This window comes from Pteropus alecto, unplaced genomic scaffold (assembly GCF_000325575.1).
Source record: "Pteropus alecto unplaced genomic scaffold, ASM32557v1 scaffold28, whole genome shotgun sequence".
NCBI lineage: Eukaryota > Metazoa > Chordata > Mammalia > Chiroptera > Pteropodidae > Pteropus > Pteropus alecto.
Window position 1 is genome coordinate 1,317,451 of NW_006441063.1, and position 16,456 is coordinate 1,333,906.

A 16,456-nucleotide genomic window follows, 5' to 3' on the forward strand; every position below is an offset into this window, starting at 1 on the left:
AGAGATGATCCAAGGCTCTTATACTCACAACAAGATATACTCATCTAAAAAGAGGTAATGGATCAATTAATGACTGTGCTGCCCAACCCAGTAGCCATTAGTTATGTGTGGCTTTTTAAATTTAAGTTGATTAAAATTAAATTAAATAAAAAATTTGTCCTTTAGTCACACTAGCCACATTTCAAGTGCTTAATAGCGACATGTGTCTGGTTGCCACCATATTGGACAGGGCAGATATGGTACATTTCCATTATCACGCATAGGTCTATTGGACAATGCTAATCTAAAAGGTGCCTCACAGTGCTGATGGTCCATGACTTTATGAAAAACAATGTACATTAAAAATGTAATGTCTGGTTAGCTTGAACACTAAAGAAGGAGAGAGGGATATAAAAAGGTGAGAAGAGAGAAACAGAAGAAGACACTCAGAGGAAAACATTTAGAAAAGAGAAATGCTCATATGCAAGACACAGGCCATCGTAGATATCTGAGGTTGCTTATAAGACCAGAGGAGACTCAGGTGTCTCAAGAAAGGGGTTTTGGTTGTAAGGCAGCACAAGGCTGTGAGGCGGTTCTGCTCTCTTTTCTTCCTCCACCAGCCATTCTTTGCTCCTCACAACTTCAACAGCCATGGACAAACTGACACTGCCTTCTCTCCATGTCTGAAAGGCATGTGCAGCTAAGAAAAACATTGCCCAATGGGGAGAACCTGACTGGCTACGTTTTATTTCCTCATCAGACCATGCCATGACATGGCTCCCAGATCAGCCTCTGATTGGCTGGTCCTGAGTCAAAGGCCCTTTCTAGCTCAATCAGTTGCAGTCATTGGGGTGGGGTGGACTACATGGAAAAGAATATGCCTACCCAGAGGCAGGGCTTGAAGGGCAGACACGTTCCCTAAGAGAGGAAGATGGGGGTGCAGTCATAGAAGGTTTGGTTGGCTCAGGATAGGGAGAAACCACATACCCATCAGAGCAGACAAAGAGGCCCCTCCACCCTTTCTTCTGACCTCTAATAGATATTGTACATCTACTATGGGTGTGATTTCATACTCAGTAGAATAAGGAATGCCAAAATGAATCGGAAATAGAAGTAGTGTTTATCTGTCCAATGACCTTGGGCAAATCACTTAACTTCTCTGTGCTTCAGTTTTGACATCTGAAATGGTGGATAATAATAGTACTGGTGAACTGCTTAGAATAGTGGTGGATACATAGTAAGCATTATGTAAATATTGGCTATGACTATTATTAGCCTTCAGGGGTTTATGGTCTTATGTGGACCACAGATGAGTAATTGAATAGTAATGACAATGAGTGTGGAAATCAAGGTGGGTGAGAAATGTGCATGTTTTCAAGTCAGGCAGTCCTTTCAGGCTTATGAAGGAAAAAAACCACAGCCCCTTAGCTCTCTATCTCAATTTCTGCTACCCAGAAGGAACCTCTTCTGATTTTCTGATATGTTTATTCTTATATTTACCTTCATATCTCTAAATAATGTGCTTACGCTACTGTTTTTTGATTTATTGATCTCAGACATTAATCATCTGTTATGGGTGAATTGTGTCCCTCTAAAAGATACTGAAGTTCTAACCCCCAGTACCTGTGAATGTGACCTTATTTGGAAATTAGAGTCATTTTGGATAATCAAGTTAAGATAAGAGCATTAGGGTGGGCCCTAATCCAGTATGACTGGTGTCCTTATAAGAAGGGGAAATTTGGACACAGATGCTCACAGGAAACAGATGATGTAAAGAAACACAGGGAGAAGAAGGCGATCTACAAGTCAAAGAGAGAGGCCTAGACAGATCTTCCCTCACGACTCTCAGAAAGAACCAACCCTGATGACACATTGATCTTGGACTTCCAGCCTCCAGACTGTGAGACAATACATTCTTGTTCAAGCCACTCAATCTATGGTAATTTGTTATGGCAGCCCTAAAAAACAAATCCACCATTGGTTTTTACTTGAAATCGAATTTAACTCTCCCTTTTCCCACACCTACACTATCTCTTGCTCCTATTGTACTAATAAATTATATCACAATTTTTCATTAAATCAATATTTAGTGATTATAAGTATGTAAATGTATTCACTGCCATGTTATATGGTATGTTTGGAATACATGCCCTTTACTGTACAAATTTTTATTTTTCTCAGAGTTAATATTTACCTCTCACTCCCTTTTAGTTTATTTAGCTATCCTTAATTCATTTCAAAGATGTATACATCTCTTCTGGGTACATTCAAATAAACCGCTCAGCTTGCTTTTTTTTTTCTCTTTGAGACCACATCCCAGAATCCTGCATGCTCCTTTTGTGATCAGCCTGGGTTTCTCTCCAGGCCTACTGCTCAGCGACCCCCATAAGGTCTCCCCTCAGCATCCAAGTGAGAATTCTCCTCATCTCTCTCCCATATGTACGATCTCCAGTTTTTCAAATCTCACGTTTTCCGACTTCATCTTTTACTTTCTTTATTAGTACCTATGGTTGTGTAATAAATCACCCCCAAACTTAGTGGTTTATAGATGACAATCATCATTTATTAATTGTTTCCAGTACAGTACCCATGTTTTCAGTATGCACCCTTGCAGTCAACTGAGCATGGTGTCCTAAGTCTAGAGTCCTTTGTGTTCCATTTTCCAGAATGAACGCAAAGACCCTGATGGGGAGTGAATTTGAAATGACCTGGCTGGGAGAGGTGGAGAAGTCTAACTGCTTCTTAAAACAAATGTGCAAAAACCCCTTTTTCAGCTCATCTGTACCTTCTGCAGTACCTGGGCTTCCAATTCCTTGGCCTTTCTTAGGTTTTGCTGCCTGAATTGGGTTGCTTCTCACAGCTTCTACCTGCACAGGCGCTTAGTTTCCAGCATCCTCTGGCCTGCTATGTCAGTTACTTTTTATCCATTTGTTTTCTGGCTTCCAAAACGACATCTTTCAATGGCTATGTTTCTCTCTCTCTCTCTCTCTCTCTCTCTATATATAAATTTTAGAATATCTAAAATTTATACCTAAATTTTAGAATATCTTCTCTCCTTGTCATTTTAGTGAGTGCTTTGGGGAAAACAGTGCAGGTATGTGAATATGCTCAATAATTGCACGATTAATTGGAAGTCCTCCATCCATTTTTTCTCATTCAATAAATATTGAGGTGTTCTAGTAGTAGAAACTGTGTCCTGCATTTCTTAGGTATCTCTCTGCAATAAAATATTTACAGATTTGCACTGAATCCTGCACTGTTGAGATGATCAATGTTGAAGAAACACTAAAGGAAGACTGCCCGTCTTCATCATCCTTCTGCAGGATGCCTGAGCACTGGCATCTATTGCCTTTTTAAATTTCAGGCCAGCTCAGAAAACATTCCATGCTTCCTAGCTCTGCTTTAGTTTGCAGGACCAGTGGGAGGGTCATCTGACTAATTCACCCACATTTTCACACCCAGGACCTCTTCAAACTGCCAAGATCAGCCTGGAGTCCCTTCTGGAGAGGCATGTGTGTATATATTTGTGGATCTGTGTGTGTCTGCCATGGGCAGAATTTATAGAGGGGAGGGTAATTCAACTTGAGGATGAGCTGGAGAAAGTCAAGAGATTCAATCAAAACAGCAAATGTGTTCAGGAACCCAAATTAGCAAGGTTTAGAAGCTCTGGTTATAGACAATTTTTTGCTACAAGGAGGAAGTGGTGGAGAAAACACCCTGCAAATGTGGTACCACGGAGCATGAAGATAGCCTTGGCCTTGGCCCTGTCCATGTGAGTTGCAGAACCTCAAGGACAGTTAGTAATTGGTCCGAGGGCTTTCCAGCTGCTGTGCTCATGAGCAGCCCCCCATTGAGCAGTGTGGACAGGAGGTGAACTGAAATGATGGGCCAGGTTCCAGCAAAAGGTTCTTTTTGAGAATGTGACTTGAAATCCTCCATTCGTGCAGCTGGAATCTAGCTCCCTGAATAGTCCCTGGGCTAATTAACACCCAGCACTTTCCTCTGACTTGTGTAGCTGAGAGGTGTGAGGGAGGTAAGCAGAGCTCCTCTTGGACAGGTCATTTTTTCTTTTCAGTTTTTTCTTAAAGTGTAACGTGCTCATGGTAGAGTGAACAGATCTTCAATGTTTAGCTTGATGCATTCGTATATATGTATAGATATATGTGACCATTGCCCAGATTGAGATATAAAGCAATTCCAGCACCTGGCCCAGAAGGTTCTTTTATGCCCCCTCATAGACAATGCCCCCATAAGCAACCACTATTCTGACTTCTAGCATTATAGATTGGTTTTGCTTGTCCATGAACTTCTTACAAATAGGATCCAACAACATTCATTCATTTGCATCTGGCTTATTTCACACAACATGGCGTCTGTTTCTAACAAGACCTGGAAACAAAGTTTATGAGTAACACTTGTGAACCCTTAACTGCTCCCCCGACTCCACTCCGTAGAACTAAAGGATCGGGACATGACTGGAACTTGAACATCGGAACCCTTTCAGTTGCAAAGGGTCCATTTTCCAGGAAGATCTGGTGCTGAAACTCCCTAAATCTTGCCCAGAACTCTGGATCAGGGAGACAGATTTGACGCTTGCCTCTTGTCTCCTTGCTAGTTGACCTTGAAATAAAAGTCTTTTTTTTTTCTCTCAAAGCCAGTGTACAGTATTGGCTTCTATGTGCATAGAGCTGCAAGCTCTTGCTCAGTAACATTATTGAGGTCTCAGTAGTTTGTTCTTTTTGATTGCTGCATAGTATTGTATTGTGTGACTATACCACAATTTACCTTTCCTGCTCCGTGGATGGGGATATGTAGTTTTAGCACATGTATTCACAATTTCCAAAGAGTCCAGGAGTGGTCTCTTCAGTCTTCCAGCAGTGTCTTTACACAGCAAGTTTCCTCCCTCAAACTGCACACCACCAAACTTGTCATGTGAGAATTATCCACCAGATGAGGCAGTTGGTTCCTTTCTTAAGACAGTAGGGCTCTGAGATACAAATTGATGAGTCTGAAAGCCCAAAGACTGTGCAACCAGGGCCTTCAGATCCTTCTTCTGTGCCCTGTCCTGAAACCCCAGCCCTAGCCATGGCTCACCAGTCTATTGTAACCTTGGCCAAGGCCAGCCTTGCTGTCCCCCACCCATTTTTTCTGCAGCTAACTGCAGAGGCCCCCATCAAATATCAAGCCTGCGACCAGGAACAAAAAACAAACAAACAAACAAACAAACAAACAAACAAACAAAAAACAAAAAAAAGCCCCAGGGATGAAATTCTGAGCAGCTGACACTGGGCTTTAACCTCCTCACCCTGCCATTGTGAGGACAGCCCAGATTGCCCCGTCCTTAGCCCCAGCCTGCAGCTTGAAGCCCTTTATGAGATCTGCTAGGGGAGCAGGGCCCCAGACAAAGGCCAGGGTTCTGCTGAGCTTACTAAAAAGAGAAAAAGCCCATTGATATGCGTGGGAGTCCCTCTGCCCCACCATCCTCCCTCCCTCCTTCACTCCCTACCCATGGCCCAGAGAAGAGGTCAGCTCAGCACAGGGCAGGCTTTGAGCAGGGCTGGACCAACTCTGAAGCAGCTTGCACTGACCCCTCCCAGGATCTGCTTTCCTTGAGCTATGGATTTGATCTGTGAGTCTCCCTCCCCATCACCCCCCAACAAAGGTTGGCTGTGAGGGGACAAGTGGAAGAGTCCTGGCACTTCATTCTCAACAAATAAAATTGTGTATCCATATCTTGGGCAGTGGGGCCCACTTCTACCAGACCCCTTAGAGCCCTCTGCCACTGCTGCTGACATCCTTCAAAAAACCCCCATTCAAGTTTGGCCTTCATTTGAGCCTTGAACTTGCTGTTTTCTCAGGTTAGAATGCCTTTCTCCTGCTCTTTGCTTGTCTGCCTCTCCCCATGATTCACATCTTAACTCACATGGCACTGCCTCAAAGAAGCCTTCTCTGACTACCCTAGCTCAAGCAGTACCTCCAGATCTTCTTGTTGTATCTTCTCAATAACATTGGTAAATTATCTACTTGTTTATGGGATTTTTATCTGTCTTTCCCATTTGGTATGTAAACTTGCTATGGACTGAATGTTTGTGTCTCCCCAAATTCATATGTTGAAGTCCTACCCCACAAAGTGATGCTATTTGGAAGTAGGGCCTTTGGGAGGTGATTAGGTCATGAAGATGGAGCCCCCACGATGATAGGAGTTGTGCTCTTATAAAAAGAGACACAGAGATCTCTCTCTCTCTCTTTGCCATGTGAGGACACAGCAAGAAGACAACTGTCTGCAAGCCAGGAAGAGAGCCCTCACCAGAAAATGAATTGTCTAGATCCTCGATCTTGGACTTCCCAGGCTCCAGAACTGGGAGAAATAAATGTTGTTTAAACCACCCAGTCAGTGGTGTTTTGTTATAGCAGCCCAAGCTGCCTAATACAAAACTCTATTGGGCTATGTCTTTCTTGCTCACCAGTGTATCCCTTGGGCCTCCAACAGGCCCCGATTCAGGGTCAGTTATCTAGTGCTGTGTCACAAATCACCCCTAGATTTAGCAACTTAAAACAGCAGCTATCTTTTTTTTAATCCTTCAAGACTTTTATATGTCATGAATTCAGACAAGACAAAGTATAGCAGGAGAGCTTGTCTCTGCTCTAGAATGGCTGGGATCTCTGTTGGGAAGACTCAAAGTCAGATGTTGGAATTGTCTGATGGCCTATGCAGTCACCTGTCTGGTGATTGATGCTGACTGTTTGCTGGAACCCCAGCTGGACTGTCAGTTAGAACCCCTAGACATGGCCCTTCCTGGGACTCCCTCCACATGGGCTCCTTTGGGCTGCCTCGCAGTCTAGCTGCTGAATTCCAAGTGTGAACACCTCAAGATGGGTAAACAAAAGTGGTATCACCTTTTAAGACATAAGCTTGGAAATCAAATAGTGTCACTTCTGTGTAGTTACATGCCCACCCAGATTCAAGGAGAGAGAACATAGACACATCTCATGATGGGAGAAGCCTCGGCATTAAATTATAAGAAGAACATGTGGGTTGGATATGTCGTGGTAGCTATCTTTGGAAAACACAATCTACCACATTACTCAGTAAATATTTGTTGATTGAAAGACTGCTTTGTGCTCTCAACTTCTTTCTCCACCTCTTTGCTTTGCCACTTACCAATTATATGACTTGGGAAACTTATTGTATCAGTAGGTTCTCTAAAAAATAGAATCAATAAGGTATATATTTATATTTGCATTGAGATTTATTTTAAGAAATTGACATACACAATCATGGAGGCTGGCAAGTCTGAAATTTGTAGGAGAGGCTGCCTGGCTAGAAACTCAGGTAACAATTGATGTTGCAGTCTTGAATCTGAAATTCATAGGGCACGCCAATAGACTGGAAACTCAGACAAGAATTAATGTTGTAGTCTTGGCTCTGAAATCTTAAGACAGGGCACAAGCTGGAAACTCAGGTAGGATTTCTGTGTTACAGTCTTGAGGCAGAATTCCTTCTTCACTGAGAAACATCAGTTTTGCTCCTCAAGCCTTCAAATGATTGGAAGACACCGACCTATGCTATCAAGGGTAATCTGGTTTCCTTAAAGTCAACTGATTACAGATGTTAATCACATGTACAAAATATCGTTATAGCAACATGTAGAGTAGGGTTTGACCAAACAATTAGGCACCATAGTCTAGCCAAGTTGACATATAAAATTTAACTATCACCCTTACTTTCTTTGAACCAGCTTTTTCCATTTTGACATGAAGATAAAGGTCCCTTACAAGGCTGCTGGGAGAAGAAAATGAGAACTAATATGTGGTAGGCAGCCTTCACAAAGGCTCCCATGTTCTCTGTCTCCTGATATTCATGCCTTTGTATAATCCCCTCCCCTTGAGTGTGGGCAGTATCTGTTGACTCATTTTTAATGAATAGAAATAGAATATGGCAGAAGTGACAGGTGTCACTTCTTAGGTTAGGCTATAGAGAGACTTGGTTTTTATCTTGTCCACCCTCTCTTGCTCTCTTGCTCAAACGCTCTGAGTGAAGTTAGCTGCCATGTTGTGAGCTGCCTATGGGAAGGCCCATGTGGTGAGGAAATGATGTGTGTAGTCAACAGCTGATGAGGACCTGAGGCCACCAATAACCACGTGAATGATCTTGGAAGTGGTCGGCCCCCCTTTGAAAGCCTGAACTAGAGGTACCCAGTTAAGCCCCACCAGGATTCCTGACTGCAGAAACTGAGGTAAAAAAAATGTATGTTGTTTTAAACCTCTAAGTTTTGGGGGTAATTTGTTACACAGCAATACATAACTAGCATACCATATGGATGGTAAATGCCTAGCACAGTCTCTGGCACACAGTAGGTGCTCAATAAATGTGGTTGGAAACTGATTCTGAGCTATCGCTTTATGTAAAAGTTCTCTCAGAGAGATTTGTATTTTCACTGAAAACTTGATCCCAAAGGCATAATTTCGTCATGAAATTTTCCAGCAAAGTAATGGGAAGGAAGGCATTTCTGAGACCACTTGAAGTCACACTACACAGGTGGTCATCAGTTTGATTCCAGGTAAGACAAAGATGTAGTCCTTCTCTCCCTCTTGAAAGACGGTCTACTAGCTGAGGACGTCCCTGGCTCAGGGGCTCTGGCAATTTCCTCAGGAAAAAAATCTATATTGATAACAACAAATACTTATAGAAAAGGCACTAGAGATACAGTGGGAACAAAAACCCAGAGTCCCTAATTTCAGAGCATTTACAGTTCAGTGAAGAGGCTATCAATAATTATACCAATGCAAATATAATTATAAGCTGACACCACTACTCTGCAGAGAAGGAATTTGTAAACTAGGAAACTGACCTAGACTAGAGAAGACAGGAGAATGTTTTGGAGGAAGGGATATACAAGCTAAAGTACAGGATATAGGCATTAAGTAGATGAAGATGGGAGGGAAAAACATTGCAGACAGAGGAAACAGCTTGTGCAAATGTACCGCAATGGGAGGTAACATGGCATATTTGAGAAGTGACTGGAAGATAGACAGCAAAAGGGACAGGTTGAAAGAGAAGCTGGAATGGTCAGCAGGGGCCAGATCTTGTAGGCCTTAGAGTGAGTCATAGGTCATGGTGAGGGTTTGGATCTTTATTTGGAAAACAATAGGAAGTCATTGGAGAGTTTAACTGGGGTGTAATGTAATCAGATTTGTGTTAAATGATCTTTCTGCAAACCATGTATAGACTGGATTAGTGGGCTGGGGAGGCAGAATGGGCCATTGTGGACATTGTGGAGGTGATAAGATGGGAAACATGAAGCTGATGTGTAACATCACCCACCTTCCAGTGGAGATGAAAGCCCAAAAGCATGATGTAATGGAGAGAACATTAAAACAGATCTGAGTTCAAGGTCTGGCTGTGCTTCTTACCAACTGCGTGACCTCTGGCAAGTGTCTAAACCTCGCTGGGTTTCAGTGTCCTGATATATAAAATAAACATAACAAGGCCTACCTTGATGAGCTGTTGTGCAGATTACATGAGAAATGCCTGGAAAGTGCCTGGCATAGAGTAGGGCAGTGTGCTAAGGCATCCTGTGTTCTGTAAACCATTGTAAATGAGTGATAAAATTCTGACCAAGTTAGTTTTTACTACAAGTGACATAATGTGTGTTTGCTGTACTGTTTGAGAATATTCAATTGTGCCGTAGAAGACAAGAAAACAAACGAGATGGATGAAATTTGTCATTGATAAGTAAATTAGTAACCTGGGAGAAATGTTAGACAGATAAGGTAGAGCATATGGGTGAACATAGAAAGAGATGGAAGGAGCAAGAGATTCCTAATATTTATGAGATACTAAATATACAAGAGATACAAAATATTCATGAGGCACTAAATATATTTAAGGTACCTGAGGCACTAAATATTCATAATAAACTAAATATACATGAGGCATACGAGGCACTTAATATTCAGCCATCCATTGGTAATATTCATCTGGCCTCATGTATCCTGTGCCCAAAAAATGCAAATAACCTCCGTGGCTGTTCCTCAGGCTAACTGGAGAAGTGCAGTCAGGTCTGCTGTCTCTGCATTTCTCTGATAGAGCATGTGTGCGCCGTTGGCTCCAGGCACCTTCCAGACTCCTGTACACCTCAAACCTCAGCTGTGGTCTTATAAACCATACCTTCAGAGGGGAAGGCTGATGGAGGGAACAGAGAGAGACAAAACATCACTCACCCCAGGATTCAGGAATCAGGCTCCTTTCACTAGCTTGTACCCCGTCCTATGTGCATGAACATACCCCACCTCTCTCTCTGCTTCTCACTGTGTTTCCAGTTGCTTTATTGCATTGGGTGATTCAAGCTCTTTATCTTGGATTGTGATCTTTTCTTTCCTGTGATCTCTGGGGTAGCTTGCCTGAAAGTGTACTGGGAGTGCATGGAGGTGAGTTTTCACATGACAATTGAGTAAGGATGGAGAATGGAACTCTCCTGGCATCATGTCAGATGGAACATTAAGGAATTAAGGAATTAAGGTTAGAAGCATGGGGAAGAGAGGTGGTGTGCATCAAGCCAGCTCTAAGGAAATCATGATTATCTGTAGTGGGTGAGCACTTACCAATGCAAATCGTGCTGAGAGTTGAAGAGTGATAGCTGTAGGTGCCTGCAAAGATGCTGAAAAACTGGAATAAGGAATTACTTGTGCCAATAGTTGATGTGTTTAGTGTCCTATGAGATTTCTAATCTCTTCAAGTATGTTAACAAGAATTCCCAAATTAGAAAATGGACCCAAAACACCAAGAGGTTAAAAACCACTGTGATGAGTGCTAGGCTCTGGTGCAATAATAAATGGTCTTCTAAATTCTCAGTGACTTAACACAACAAAGATTTATTTCCCACACATATACAATATACCTGTTTGGGGTTGGCTGAAGGTTCTGCTTTATTTGGCCCTCATTTTAGGACACAGATTGATGCGCCACTGTTTAGAATATTGCCTCCATGGTGGCAGAAGGAAAGCAAGCTCACCTTCTGCTTGTAACTCTTTGGTCACAACTTGTCACATGGCCCCGCTCAACCTCAATGGATCAAGAAATGCAACTTCTCCATGTGCCTGGAAGGTGGAGAGCCAGAAACTTGAAGTCTCTGATTTGGCTTCCAGAGTGCCTTGCTTATATGTTTAAAAACTCAGGGACACAGGAGGCTCTGGAGTGAGGGTGTGAAGACTGGGCTGCAAGACCCAGACCCTCAAGACCACCTTCAGAAGACCCTCTGAGGTTTTCCATCCCCAGCAGACTTACTTCAATGTCCTCTGCCTCCACCAAAGCATCTATTCCAGGCACAGTAGAAGAGGTGGCTGAGCACCAGTCATCAAGAAAGGCAGAGTCTCTGTCTTTGGGAAGAGAACATCAGTGTGACACATACAGTGGCCAGAAGGGAAGAAAGGGTCTGGAAAGAAAGGTGATAAATGGAAAGGCATTTGGGCAGCTGTGTAAACTTGGCACGACTTTTCCAATTTAACTATTCCAATTTAATAATAGGTAAACACTTTTGGCTTTTTAAAATAACATTTAAGTAGCCCTGTTAATTAGTATTAATTAGCAGCTCGTAGTTTCTGTTGCCTCTTAATTGGTGGTTTCCAAGGAAAGAAGTTTAAGTGGAGAGTGGGGTAAAGGTTAAGGTGAAAGGAAAGAGGGGCTTCTAGTTTTCTAGAATGAGCATCTAGTAACCATTAACTTGAAAGCAGAGATGCTCCCAAGGTTGAAAATTTCCCCTGAGCAGTCACCACTGGCTGGATCCACGCCCTACTATGCTTGACACAATTGCATACCCATCTTTCTTTCAGAAGTGGCTTCTGTGGCTTTAGGCCAATAGCACCTTCTCTCCAACCCCCTCTGAGCCTTAGACCAAGGATATTTTCCAAACCCTGTTCAGAGGCATTATCCACTTGCCCCAGCCTGTTCTAGCATGTTCTCTTTCATCTATGGCCTTGATAAAGAACCTTGCCAAGGCATAAGTTGCCAGATCTTTGAAAGTATCCCAGGATCCCGGGTTTCTGCCTCCTGGGGAGAGGAAAAGTGCCAGCTTAGATAGGTAGCTCCAGTAAGATGGAAAGAAAGAGAACTGGTTTTTAGAAGGTCACCAAAATGTTAGACCCTGAGCTTTGGAATCACTGAGACTTGGGTCTGAGTTCCAACTCCTCTGCTTGCTATCTGTCTGGCCTTGGACTCATTACATGTTATCCCTATGTGCCTGTTTTCTCACACTGTTAATTGGAGAAACTTTTTCATATAGAGTTGTGAGAGTAAGTGAAATCATGTATGCTAAGTGCTTAGCACTTTGCCTAGCATATAGAAAGTGCTCATTAACTGGTATCTATTAAAAAAAATGTTAAAGTAATCAGATAAAAGTTAAGCCTTAATGAGGTCTTCAGCACAAACCTAAATTTAAAGGTAGACCCTCATCACCTGTTATCAGGAGACCTCGGTCTCTCCTTGGCACCTAGTATCCAGCTGGTTTTGACAGACCATATCTAGCTCCTTGTGGGAGCCTGGAACCAGCAGATAGTCTGTTACCAATGTATTAAACAACCTTGCGGGTTCTGGAATGAGCCTGAAAACAGACAGCAGGCTTCTCTTGGTATGTTTCTAGATCTAAGTGGGTTTTCTGACCTCAGCTTTTTCTAGAGCATGTTCGAGGGGACCCTGGCAGTCCCCAATCAGCCCTTGGCCTTAGTTACCAAATCATTTGGGGACTTTCTCTCATGGCATTTGTTATTTGTACCAGTTAAGGTGATGTTCAATTGCAAATAACAATGACCCAAAGTCACAGTGGCCTAAACAAAGTAGTTTATTTCTTTCATACACAAAAGTCCAGAATAATGGAGCCTGGGGTTGGTATGGTGGCCCTGTTCCACCTCAGAGTTATAGGTTCCTACTGTCTTGTCATTCAACTATGCATAGTCTCTGTTTCCAGGATCGCTTCTTGGTCCAAAATGGATGCTCCAACTCCAATTTTCATCATCACATTCCAGCCAGCAAAATGTAGAAAAGAGGGAATAGGACACATGTCAGCTATCTTTGAAGGAGGGCTCCCAGAAATTTGTCACATGACTTTTTCCCATACATCTCAATTTAGTCATGTGGCCACAGCTGGATGCAAGAAGGCATGGAAGAGAGCTGGTTGGTCTGCAAGAAAAGGAAAAATGAAGGAGATACACAGAGAAGTTGGAAGCATCCGTTCAAAAAGTCTCATTTGGGGCTTAAATTAGCCACAGTTGGTTTGTAACTTGCAGCCAAAACAATAACAAAAACAGTCATTATCACGATTGTTTCCCTAACCCTGTGCTAATGGAGTTGACCACTAGTTGACCGCTTAAGAATCATATAGAGGTGGTTATTTAAAATATTTATTTTCTGATACTATTCTCCACCAAATCCCAATCCCTTGAGTTTGGAGTTTGGCCAGGACCTGCATTTTTAGCACACCCCATTCTATTGTGAGAAATCCAAGGACTACAATTTGAGAAATGCTGGTTTATAACCAATTCAGTGGTGTATCAGTTACTACTGCTATGTAACAAACAGCCCCAAACTTACTGGCTTAAAACAATAATCATATTATTTTACTCAGATTCTGTGGATCAGGACTTTGGAAAGGTTATAACAGGGACACCTTGTCTCTGCTCCATAATATCTGGAGTCTCAATTGGGAAGACTCGAAGGCTGGGGGTGTCTCAAAGGCTGGGGGCTGAAATCAATGGAAGTTCCTACAGTCACATGTTTGGGGGTCTATACTGGCTACTGACTGGGATCTCAGTGGGAACTATCGGCTAGAACACTTACATGTAGGCCGGACCTTGTGTCTGGGGCTTCCTCACAGCATGGTCACTGGGTTCTAAAGAGTGAGAGTTCCCAAGAGAGAACCATGAGGAAACTCAATGGCTTTCAATGACTTAGCCTCAGAAATCAGACAGTGTCACTTCTACTGTAGTCACAGGCCATTAGAATCAAGAGGGAGGGGACATAGATTCCACTCTGCCTTACATTGTAGAAGAGCATATGGGATGAATGGGAGCTTTTGTTGCAGCCATCTTTGGAGAATATCATCTTCCACAAAGAGGAAACCTGGGCATCTGCAGAGGGACCTTAACAAATGCCAAGTGGTCAGGCTTCTGGTTCCCATCCTGCCAGAACCACCCTCTCCCCATCTGTTTTATGTGATGGCTTTTTTCATCAGCCAAGATTCTGCCTTTCCCCCAGGTCCTGACCTGGAGCTTAGAAATCTGAGGCTAAGGAAATGGGGCCAGGCTTTTTGCTTGTGGCTCTACCTCCTCCTCAAACCTCTGAAAGTTGCCTGTGCTGTATTGTTCCTGTGGTCATGTTGGCCTTGCAGAATCTTCTGTGGGAGACTCAGGAGGGAGCTTATCCAGGCATGAAGGAAACCTCTGGCCAGGATTCCATGTGGAGTGTGTTAACGGACACACTCAGGATTTAAAAAATCATCTGTTATGTGGTTCTTTTGCCAGCTTAAAGTAATTGCCAAGTTTTTTTCTCCCTAAATTTCATGAAGGTACAGAAAAATTCTTTTTTTTTTCTTTTTAGTGTCAACTTTAACAGTGCCCTGGGATGTGATTCTTCATAAAGGGAACACACCTGTGAAACCATGGTGCTAGATTCCTGGGAACTCTGACCACTCTGGCTGAGAATGGCATCTTGGACATGTAGCATTTTGAGGGCACGGACCAAGTAAGCTTCTGCTTGGCTGGTTTCCTACCCAAGCCCATGTTGGCAAGCTTGGCAAAGCCCTGCTGACCTGAATTTTTTTGGTTAAAATCAAGGACTAACCTCAGAAACCTTCATTTGACCCTCTCACATTCCAAATGCGGAGCAGAAGCCAGAAAGCCAAAGTGACCTGTCTAAAGCCATGTGGTTAGTCAAACCTTAACTTCTGAACAATTTCTGACCCCTCCTGGGGCTCTTTTATGAAGGGGGTCTCAAAAAAGGAGCAGCTCTCTTATCTTACTAATTAGTAAAATGCCTCACTCACCCTCCCTTTTTCTAAGTACTCTTCCTTTCTTTATGTGCACTACCTTTTGCATTAGTTGTTCCCACCAACAGATGGAACTGACATTTATTCGAGCTGATGTGTGCATTAAGCTCCCTTTGGAACAAACTTGCTGCCAGTGGCTGTCCTGGTTCAAGCTGTCATTCAAATAATCCATGACTCTTAGATCTGGGCTCTCCCCCTAATAAATCTATCAATGGCACTATTGAGAATTCTTAAATTTCTTTTTTAATGTTGCCATCAAAAAAAGTCTCCAGTGGATTGTAGAAGGCAGAAGTAGCCCATAGACATCGTCCAGAGCAGTTTTAAACAAGTCTGCAAATTCTTCGATTCTTCTTCCATTGAGAAGTGGCATTGATGTCCTGTTTCCCTTTGAATCTGAGATGACCTAGTGACTCACTTGTAACCAACAGAATGTAGTGAAAGTAACAGTGAATGGCTTCCCAGGCTAGGTCAGCCAAGGCCATGAAGTTTCCATCTAGGTTCCTCTCTTGAGATCCTTGTTCTCTGGATGTCACCTGCAAGGACACTTCCTCTCAGAACCCAGCCACAATGCTGTAAGAACACAAGACCCAGGGAAGACATCCTGTATGTAGCAAGCTGGTTGAGCTAGCTTTCAAGTCATCTCAGCCCAGGCAATAGCCATATGACTGAAGGAGCTACCAGATGGTTCCAGCTCCCAGCCATTTGTGTTACCCTAGCCTTCTAATCTACCCCATTGAGGTCCCGGTCATTGTAAAGCAGAGACAAGTTGCCCCTATCTGAATTCCTGACGCACAGACTCCATGAGCTTAATAAAATGGTTATTTCAAGTCATCAAGTTTTAGAATGGTTTGTTACTCAGCAGTAGTGACTAGAACACCATCCATCAGAGCAGGGGAATGTCCTTGCAAAATATCCGAGACTGCCAGGCTCAACAACCCACTGGGCACATGGGCCCATCACAGTGACCTTTGGTAGAAAATACAAGTGGGGCTTGCACCAAGTTCCAGGAGAATCCTCTTGAGGTTCTTCTGTGAGAAAATGGAATGAGAACACGAGGCAGGCCGTAGTTTCACACCAACAGTTCCTGCCACCTGGAATGCCTCCCACCTATTCTTTGCCTGGCCAACTGCTTCCCATCACCCAAGACTTGGTTCAGTTACTACCCTCTTTGGGAGGCCTTTCCTGACATCCCACCATTGTACACACTCACACACATTCATGCTCACACATGCAGAGGCTGGGTGACAAGTTCCTTTTCTGGAGTCCACACCTTGCTATACCTACCCCTATTCTAGCACTCACCACAGTATGCCGCAATTATCTTCCCAATTAGACTGGGAGTTTCTGGAGGCTGAGAATATCTCAGTTCTGGCACAGGGCTCAAAACAAGGTCTGCCTCAGTGACTGTCTTCTCTACCTCCTCCTCCTCTTCTACCTTT

General features: G+C 43.2%; 1 long non-coding RNA gene across 2 annotated transcripts in view; it reads left to right on the top strand.

Annotated features, from left to right (window-relative positions):
* Window positions 1–16,456, top strand: part of LOC112484907 — a 97,388-nt gene that overhangs the window by 35,011 nt on the left and 45,921 nt on the right. The window contains exon 4 of one of the 2 annotated variants that reach the window (XR_003048290.1): window positions 14,570–14,754. The exons of the other annotated variant lie outside the window; for it this stretch is intronic. This is a non-coding gene — a long non-coding RNA (uncharacterized LOC112484907). Of the gene's footprint in view, window positions 1–14,569; window positions 14,755–16,456 lie in introns of those variants that run through there. 2 annotated transcript variants of the gene reach the window in all.